The sequence below is a fragment of the Globicephala melas genome, chromosome 3 (assembly GCF_963455315.2).
Source record: "Globicephala melas chromosome 3, mGloMel1.2, whole genome shotgun sequence".
Lineage (NCBI taxonomy): Eukaryota > Metazoa > Chordata > Mammalia > Artiodactyla > Delphinidae > Globicephala > Globicephala melas.
In genome coordinates, this window is record NC_083316.1 from 152,273,087 (window position 1) to 152,281,476 (window position 8,390).

Here is an 8,390-nt window from a genome sequence, read left to right on the forward strand (position 1 = left end):
ACACAGGAGAGTCAATTCTTTTGTTTCATTCTGAGTTTGAAGGCCTGAGAACCAGCAAAGCCAATGTTGGAGTTCCAGTCCAAAGGCTGGCAGACTCAAGACCTAGGAAGAACCAATGTTTCAGTTCGAGTCTGCAGGCAGGAAAAAGCAGGTGTCCCAATTCAAAAACAACCAAGCGGGAGGAATTCTCTCTTACTAGGGGGAGAATTTTTGTTAGATTCAGGCCTTCAACTGATTGGATGTGGCCCACCCATATTAGGGAGGGCAATCTGCTTGATTCAGTCTACCAATACAACTGTTAATCTCATCTAAAAACACTCTCACAGACACACCCAGAATAATGTTTGACCAGAATGTCTAGGGTCCCTGTGGCCTAGGTCAGGTTGACACATAAAATTAACCATCATTTCGGGATTCCTGAGCTACCAGCTCTGCCAGGGAGCTGGTAGATCCAGTAGGGCAAGGATCCTTCACTTACTCACCTCCTTGGATCTCACCCTTCTGATCAGCAATCTCCTCCATGAGGAGACCTGAAAGGAAATACAAAATTTCTCTGCATTTCTGGCTGTGGCAGCTATTAAACTGTACTTTGCTCAAACTCCTACTACCAGAACCCTTAACTGGCTGAGGGCTCCACCTGCCACACTTAAAATCCATCACATGGTTTACTGAGAGCCCACCTCCCACAGGTTGCTCTAGTCATCCACTCAGAAAGGACTCCTTTGCTGGCACCCAAACATCTTTCTCCCTCTCACTCAGAGTCAGACTCTCATGGAAATCTGACAACTCTCCCTACCTCTTCTGGCTCCCTCCCTATTTCAGGCATTTCCCCCAGTAAAATAATTGCATGGTTAATCACATGGTTAATCATGTCTTGGCGTCCACTTCTCCAAGGAGCTAGACTAACACACTGACCTCCTCCTTCAAAGAGACAGCATCATCTAGAGAGCACACATTTCAGAGTCAGACAGACCTGGACTGCAACCTGAATTTCCCCCACTTACTTGCTGTATCATCTTCTTCAAGTCACAATGTCTCTGAACTTCAGTTTGGCCAGTTGTTGGATGATTAGATAACATATTAAAAGATAAGTAACATGAAATCCAAATTTCTTTCAGGAATTTAGTATCTTAGTGTCTGTTTGGGCTGCTTTAACAAAAGCATCATAAACTAGGTAGCTTAACCAACAAACATTTATTTCTCACAGTTCTAGAAGCTGGAAGATCAAGATCAAGGTGCCAGCAGATTTGGTGTCTGGTGAGGGCCCTCTTCCTGTTTCATAGATGGCTATCTTCTTGCTGTGTCCTCACATGTCAGAAGGGGCAAGGGAGCTCTCTGGGGCCTCTTTTATAAGGTCACTAATCCCATTATTCAGGGTTCCACCCTCATGACTTATTCACCTCCCAAAAGCCCTCACCTCCTAATACCATCACATTGGGGGTTAGGATTTCAATATATGAATTTGCGGGGAGAGGGGCACAAACATTCAGTCTATAGCATTTAGTTATGAGTATTGTACTACTGTCAACTTCTTAGTTTTGATAAATGCACCATGGTTATGTAAGATGTTAACCTTTGGGGAAGGTGGGTGAGGGGTATACAGGAACTTTCTACAATATCTTTATAATTTTCCTGTAAATCTAAAATATTTCCAAAGGAAAAAAAATTAAAGATAAGTTACAAATGAACAATGTAGTAGTTCCTCAATAAGTGATAGAATCCTCCCCTGCCCTTCAGGCTGACAGAATTGAGAACTGCCTCTGCTATTGTATCTGTATGAGCCATGCCCCCTCACCCACAAATAAGGTTTAGTTGTGGACTCCCCAGGCTGTGATACTGGATTAGAAAGTATTGTTTTATTTAATAGAAAGGTATTTTGTTGTCTGAAAGTGCAGCACTGAGTATTTCCTCACCTAGGAAGGGAGGAAGAAGTTTGTCCTTGATGACCATCCCCAGTGTGCCCCACTTCATAGGGGCCTCCCTGACTACCCATTCCAGAGTTCACACATGTGCACACACATACACATCACCCTGTTTTACTGCCCTCACAGCTATTACCATTAACTGAAATCATATTTATTGTCTCTCCCCCTCCTCCCCCCATCCCTCTAGAACATTGGATACCCCAGGCTCAGAGCTGGGGTATCAATGCTATAGCCTCAGTGCCTAGGACGGTGCCTGCTGCCTTGTAGGCTCTCAGTTTTTATGGAATTTAAGTTCTCTGGTGCAGGTTCCAGCCCCCAGCTTCAGCCACTGTTGTTCAGGCCTCCTCTGCCCTAAAGGCTGATGTCCTGCTCTTCTGTCCTGCCCTGAAGACTGGCACCACCCCTTCCCCACGCCTGGGCTCCATCTTTGTTCACTGGCCCTTTCCACCCTCTTTACCTGTCTGCCAGCAGCTGCCACGCTCCCTGCCAGCCTTAATTCTGCTTAATTTAAGCTCATTTGTACCAATTTCCTTTTTAAGAACAACCATCACAGCCCCCTGAAGAGCAGCACCTGTTCTGGGCAGCCCATTTCCCTTTTCCTAATTAGCCCAGAGCCTCATAGAGAAGGTTCTCCTGAAATGACGGTTCCCTCCCCTCTGGGAGATCGCTGGAGCAGAGCCCAGTTCACAGGCCCAACAGCAGGTATTTCCTGGGAAGCCTCTCTGCCAGGACAGGAGAAGCCTAGAGAGACTCAGAGATGCTCAATTCCTACCAGGTTTGCAGTCGGTGGAACATTCTGTGAAACTTCTGAATGTAAGGAGACGGGAAGTCCAAAGTGCTTTGGGGGCTGACCTGCCTCCTGAGGTGACTTTTCCTCCCTCACAGTTATGACCCACCCTATATACTCACTGCAGGGGCTTTAGACCTCAGACAGTCCTGGGGGCTACAACACAGGAGGAGGTTCAGTTCTACTCTCGGGAAATTGGAGTGAGAAGGAGGTTCGGGAACAGCGTCCCTGTCCCAGGGAATATTTTTGTTTCACCCTGACAGCTGGCAAAACCACAAGGCCTCACTGACATAAATTTTTGCCCAACCAGAACTACCCTTTCTGTGTAGTGTTCTAGAACCTCACCTCAGCATGGGATGAGGCAGGAGATGGGTGGGCCCCAAGCTAGACATCTACAACTGGCCTCCTGTTCACACTTCTTGGGGTGAGAAGATGGGCTCCAGGCCGGACATTCATTACCAGCCCCCTGTTTACATTTACTGAGGCAAGAGACAAATGGGCTCCGGACTACATATTTATGACCGGACTTCTATATTTTGGGATCTGCACTTCGATATAAGAAACAACAGTAATAGGGTAGATAACTGGACATGGGACACTTTTATGGCAGGAACAGAGAGGGGCTAAACCCTTGTTTGAGGAAAGGATCAAGAGGTCACATATTTCCCATCCTTGGGGAAAGGGAGACACTGCACATGCGCAGAAAGCCTCCTTGAGGGTCAAAAAGAGGGGGCACCACCCCAGAATATGTGATGCTGCCCCGCAGGCCTCTGGGCTGGAATCCATCTTGGAAAAAAGTTGTGCATGCATGTTGGGGAGGGCCCTAGGGCAGGTCAGGTGTGGAAAAGGAAACGAGATAATTGGCCAAAGGTAAACAAAGACCGGGAAGAACTGCCCTATGTAAATGACTTCACGACCTCTTTACTGCGCTCCCCCTCACTAGTGAGGATGCCCACACCCTTTCTCTGCAGGTGCTTCCATCTTCATTAGAAGGAAGGTGCTTCCTTCTGCCTTCTGCAAGGCAGAAGGTATCTCTGCCTTGCTTCCATCTTCATTAAACAAACTGTTTCTCTGTGTGCTCTCCCACTTGTTGTGCTATGTCTCTAATAATAAAGTTTGTACCTGTTTTTACAGTTTTTGCCTCTGTGAGAAATGTATTTTTCAATGGGGGCAAGAGCCAGGGGGTCTGGTGGCTAGGATTCCTGGTTTTCATCCAGGCTACCCAGGTTCAATTCCTGGGCAGGGAATTAAGATCTCGCTTCACGCCACTTCTCACTGCTGCCTCTCCAAGATCAGGGAGACCAGACTGTCCTAGCACATTGTCACATCCCCCTCTCACTTTCTGCTGCAGAAGACTCATTAGCATATAATTAATTCATCTTGCATTTCATGGAAATGAAGCCAAGGTGGGAAGTGGGGAGGCAGAAACAAAAGGGCCCAGGAGAGGGCCCTTTTTCTCCACCCAGAAGAGGAGAAATTGCTGGGGCTAGGTCGGCCAGGGTGACAGGACTGGAACTTTGGCCTCAGCCACATGAGGTGTGAGTCCCATCTCCACCATTAATAATTCACTGTGACCACTGGCAAGTCACTGAACTCTCTGAGTCTTGGTTTGCACATCTCTAAGGTAGAACTTTTAATACCTGCCTGCCTTACACAGCTGCTGAGAATAAACAAGATAATGTCAGTATCTGGTATAGTATATGGTATTGATATCTGATACATAAGGAGTACCCAATAAATGGTAGCTTTTATTACCACTGGAAGGCTTCAAAACAATGAATGAGGCCACCTTTATCTTATTTCAGAGAGCATCACATTACCTCATCATGTCAACAATTCTAACCTAAAAGTCCACTGGAGCTTGCTGAGGATTTGGCGGGCCTCACAGATATACCTTGCAGAGAGATACAGGCCATTTCCACAACTACACATGAGGGACTTGGCCTCAGACCTTGAACTCACTGACTTTTAAAACTAATTGCTATTAGCTAGATTGTGTTCCCTATAACATTTGTAGTGGTCTAGATTCAAAAGCAAAACAAAAACAAACCACCCACAACTAAAAAAGAAATGGGTATTTTCTGGGCTCTGCAAGTGTGACACAGAGAATGGGGGCTGTGTTCCAACCATACAGATTCCAGGGTCTGTCTCCTCCTAGGTAGTCTACATGGGGATGGCTTTCTGGTGCAAAGGAAAGTTGATGGCAAGATTTGAACAAAAGCAGAATGTAGGGCTTAGAATTAAATAATGCATTAAGAAAATAAGCTCTGTCTGAGAACTAATTCAACTATGACCTGGGCTTTACCAGTTCACCAGCCAGTGTTTCTCAACCTTGGCTGTGCATCTGAATGTACTGGAGAACTCTAAAAAATAGTGATTTCATGCACTCTTCCCCAGCCAGGTAAATTAGTCGGGGGTAAACTCTGAGCATCTTTATGTTGTAGAAGTTGAGAACTACCGCTCCTGGAGGGTCAGTGTGCCCACCTGCTTCCCAGCTCCTCCTGTCAGAGCCTGAGCTCTGAAGGCCTAGTCAGTGGCCCTGTTGGTTCTTCTGGGAAGTATGAAAACTTAGAGTCAAAATCACACAAAGTGGAGAAATCACATGAGACTAATGTCCAAAAGAGATCATCACAGGGGAGCTGGAGGCCTAGCGGGACAAATTCTAGATTCCCGAACTACAGCAGTGGTTCTCACCCTGGCCACCCACTAGAATCACCTATGGAGCACTAAAAATGATAGTGCCTGGTTCCACCTCCAGAGGTTCTGACTGAGTTGGTTTGGCATAGTGCCAGGGCCGCCAATTTTTAAAAGCTTCCCAGGTAATTCCAATGAGCAGCCATGGTTGAGAACCCCAGGTCCAGAATGTCCTTGGCCTCTATTTCTTTGTCCCTGGAATAAATTTACAAAGGACTGCAGAAGGTTGGACAGGGAAAGAACAAGCTTCCTCCTCTATGGAAATAGTACACATTTCAGAAGACAGGAAGTTAGTTGTGGTCGTAAGAGCCAGTCTTTACCAGGAATGTGAGTGACCAAGTTCAGTTAAAGTCACAGCTCCAGACAAAAAGCCTAAACAGCGAGGGCAAGACTGGTAGCAATTGTGGAGGGCCCTGCCATTCGCTTAGTGGCTTTCATGCCCTGCCGTACGTCCCAGTGGGTGTCCTGGAGAAGGGAATCTCAGGGAGGAAGCGAATAGGTCAGAGCGGCACTGGGCAGCATGCTCTGTTGGACTGCCTTCTTGCCTTGGTCTCAGAAAAACTCCAATCCTGGGCTTCCCTCTCCCTTGGACACTTTAGGGTCCTTGTGGGGGATGGGATCACTCCCCTCACCAAGTCTGGGGGTTCCATGGGAGTTGGCAGGGCAAGGGAAGGAGGGAAGGTTGGGTTGGACTTTGAAAGCCAAGTTGTCTGGCAGAAGTCGTCGGGGTGTTGGTTTAAACCTTGGAATATCACTTGGCTGGGGTGTTGGAAATCCAAGGAGCTCTTCTTCTCTGGTGTTCCAGTATCTCTTTCAGAATCCTCTATGACCAATGATGCTGATTGGTTACAGAAAAGGAAAAAAATTCAAGGAGTGGGCTAGTACAATGAGAAGAAATTTCTTCTATGAGAAGAAATTTGCATCACAGTGTTTGGTTTGTGTTTACTTCCTATGGAAGCTTCTATTGAGGTTATCAACAATTCTGGGGGAAATGATTATGGACAGAATGATCATTACAATGATCACTACACTTCTTTTTTTTTTAAGTAACAAATTGCTTCTATTGCTGAGAAAATCTCAAACATTCTGAATTGAATTCTTAAAATGTATGCCAGTGTGCTCTCAGAGAAATATAGTGTGAGCCACTTATGTAATTAAAAAAAAAAATTTAGTAGTCACATTGAAAAATATATAAAGGCACAGTTGAAGTTCATTTTAATAATATGTTTTACATAACTCAATATACCCAAAATACAGCATTTCAATATACAATCAATATATACATTTCATTAATGCAGTATTGGAAATAACACACGTGCCCAGCACATGCACCACAATACAACAGTACCTAACAGGATGTAATGTTAAGGTGAAATGTAGTCCGACCAAAACTGTACATTCCTTCAGTTTTTATATTAAAATTAAAAATTCACTGCAGTGATGCGTTTCTTAGGACACCTTTGGATCTTCTGTGAAAATAAATCGATTCTGAGCAGCCACATTTTGGTCAGTGATCAACAGTATACAATGAACACTCTGCATTAGGATTTGTGGAATTGGGTAAAACTACCAGAGAACTGCTTGAGAACCTAGCATACAAATCAAGAACACTCATGAAACTGCCCAGGCCATTAAGGGTATGCATCTCCAAAAAGCCACCAAGTATCTGAAGGATGTCACTTTACAGAAGCAATGTGTGCCATTCCGCCGTTACAATGGTAGAGTTGGTAAGTGGTCCCAGGCCAAACAGTGGTGCTGGACACAGGGTTGGTGGCACAAAAAAAGTGCTGAATTTTTACTGGACAATGCTCAAAAATGCAGAGAGTAATGCTGAACTTAAGGGCTTAGATGAAGATCCTCTGGTCACTGAGCACATCCAGGTGAACAAAGCCCCCAGGATGTGCCACAGGACTTAGAGAGCTCACAGTCAGATCAACCCATACATGAGCTCTCCCTGCCACGTTGAGATGATCCTCACTGAAAAAGAACAGATTGTTCCTAAAGCAGAGAGGAGGTTGCACAGAAGAAAAAGATATCCCAGAAGAAACTGCAGAAAACAAAAACTTACAGCACAGGAATAAATTCCACAAAAAATAAATGCAAATAAAAATTAAAAAACAAATTCGGTCCTTCAGTCATACTAGCCACATTTCAAGTACTCAATAGCCACCTGCAGCTAGTGGCTACCATATTAGATAGTACAGGTCTACACTAAGACCCATAATCCATTTTCTTGTTCGCAAGTTTAATGCTGTCGTCATCACTGTCATCATCACCACCACCACAAGGGCTTACTGAGCATGTAAGTGCCAGGCATTGTGCCAGGTTCCTTTGTGAGGGATGACATTCTCTGGGATTAGACTCACTGGCTTTGCACACTGGCTCTTCCATGTACTGTCTGTGTTACCTGGAGCAAGCAACCTCAACTTCTTCGCCTGTAAGATGGGGACAGTAATGGCAGCGCCTTCTGAGGGCTGTTGTGAGGAAGACAAGGCCATGCTGGGCCGGGAGTCAGCTCCTGATAAATGATAAGGAGCTCTGACTCATTTTCTTGCTTGAGGGGTCCTACCACGGCTGAGATAATGTTTAGGCCCTATCTCAATGCAGGGACGCATCTCTTCCTCATGAGGGTCTTACCTCTCCCTGGAAGCGTATGTCCCAAAGCACCAGAAGCAGCCACCACAACTGACTTCTCAAAGTCAGTGGCCTGAGTGTAGGTGGACAAAGGACACAAACCACAATTTGACAGGTGGTTGTCTGTGTCCTTCCCAGCTCTTATTTGATCTCAACTTTTCTGTCCTAAATTCATTAGTCTGGGGCTGAAATCTAAAAGTGCCTAGTGTGGGAAAGTGGCTTTCATTCAGATTTTAGTCCTCTGAGATGTTTTTTTGAAAGGTGACACTGTGGTACAGCAGAAAGGAAGTGAGGAGGCCTGGATAGGCAGGTTACTTTGGCCCTCTGAGCCTCAGTTTCCTCATTTGTGA

At 45.5% G+C, this 8,390-nt stretch overlaps 1 non-coding gene across 1 annotated transcript; it reads left to right on the plus strand.

Annotated features, from left to right (window-relative positions):
• The first annotated feature begins 6,838 nt into the window (after positions 1-6,838).
• Positions 6,839-6,903, plus strand: LOC115847268 (small nucleolar RNA SNORD58). The gene has a single exon (XR_004037239.1). It is a non-coding gene; the product is annotated as a small nucleolar RNA SNORD58 (small nucleolar RNA).
• The last annotated feature ends 1,487 nt before the right edge of the window (positions 6,904-8,390 follow it).